The sequence below is a fragment of the Habropoda laboriosa genome, unplaced genomic scaffold (assembly GCF_001263275.1).
Source record: "Habropoda laboriosa isolate 0110345459 unplaced genomic scaffold, ASM126327v1 scaffold197, whole genome shotgun sequence".
Taxonomy (NCBI): Eukaryota; Metazoa; Arthropoda; class Insecta; order Hymenoptera; family Apidae; genus Habropoda; species Habropoda laboriosa.
Genome location: NW_017100305.1, coordinates 89,874 through 91,688, shown reverse-complemented (window position 1 = coordinate 91,688; position 1,815 = coordinate 89,874).

Below are 1,815 nucleotides of genomic sequence, written 5' to 3'. Positions count from 1 at the left end.
ATAATTATACACGTAATATCGCGCTTGATAGACTATTCAACAAGATTATAATTTAAGAAGTTATTTATTTTTAATTTTCATATAAATTTAATCATTTTCCAATTATACTATAATGTGTCACTTATGTATTTTAAAACTGTTGAACAGTTTATCACAACAATTTGTATTGTAGTACTCCTTTTGGCAACTCTTGCACATATTCTGAAACTTATTTAATACTTTAATATGTGTTAAACATACATATATACTGTTAAAACAAAATGGTACCTTAATTGCAACATTTTGTACATGTCTGTGGTAAAGAAGATAAATGGTGTATGATATTTTATAAATTATATACACGTTTACTATTTAATATTGTTTATAACATAAAGATACAAAGATAAGCATTTTAACATGAATCCTACAAATTGACATTGATAGTTGTGACATTAAACAATTTGAAAGTCATGATTTCATAGCATAGTTTTAACATTAAGTCAGGTGAAATCTTATTTGTGCAACATTATTATCTGTCTTTATTTCATGGACAAGTTGTAAAAGTTTGAAAGACAAAGTTTAATGTAAATACATTACATGATATTATACTTGAAACATAACTAATGTAGAAAAACTGTGTAAATAGACATGTAACAAATCATACATTTACATACATAAGTGAGTAATTACAAAATAGACATACTTTCTCTTAATTACAATTAAAAATTTGCTAAGTTCCATTTTATGTTTTATACATTTTACCAATCTCCAAAGTTGACAATTTTGTATTTAATTGTATAATGTGTTATAACTTGACAAAATTGTGGTAGTCTATGAATACTAGTATTTACCTATGCCACACACTACATTGTTCTAATACATATAATCTCTATTGACTAACAAACATATAAAGTTAGTGCTTCCAGTGTACATAAATACCATTAATTAAAGGATAAAAAATATTTGTTTGTATAGCTTACAATATATCCATATAATATCATTTTGAGTTATAATTAATACATATAAGTAAAATTGTGCTAATTATTTACCTTCTTATTGCACAGCCATTGCATAATAAAATGAATTATAAATTAAATCTTTATCATTGCATTATTAGTTTTTCAATGGAAAAGGTAGTATATCAACATTCCTTGTTCAAGTGCATATGTGCAGAATATGTAACATGTTTAAAAAATCAATATATTCTTTGCTATAAATAAAATCCAATCAACTATTGCAGTCATAAATCCAATATAAAACATGTATAGATATACATAGAAGCCTATATATAATTCACCATAAAAATAATGATTAATTATTATATTATTTGTAATTCATATTGGCACTGTTTCCACGTGCATAAGAAATAGAAAAATTTTACTGTCAATAATAATACTCCTTCAATCACACCAAAAACTACCATCTATGGAACTTAGCAAAAAAATAATTTTATAATAATACAATGCTAAAACTAGTTAATAGTATGCTTATGTTTGGCAGCTCTTTCATCTGATGAGAGCATACTAATGATTAAATTAAAAATTTTAATTGCACTAATTATTACAGTTTAACTAATTGATTAGAAAACATATTGTATATCATTTTTTACTGTTTTGTAGAGAAGTATATAGATAAATGTATGTTATAATTGCCACTGAATATTGCAACATATTTATCTGGTGCAAAAAAGTAAGAATTATAATTAAAACATAGTGCATATTATTATATATATGCTTTTTTCATGATACAGTTTTTTTATAATTGTTCAAGATGCTTAAATATAAAATTGTTTATAGTTAGCCTTAGAAATAAAAAAATAATATGTTATTTGTTAAA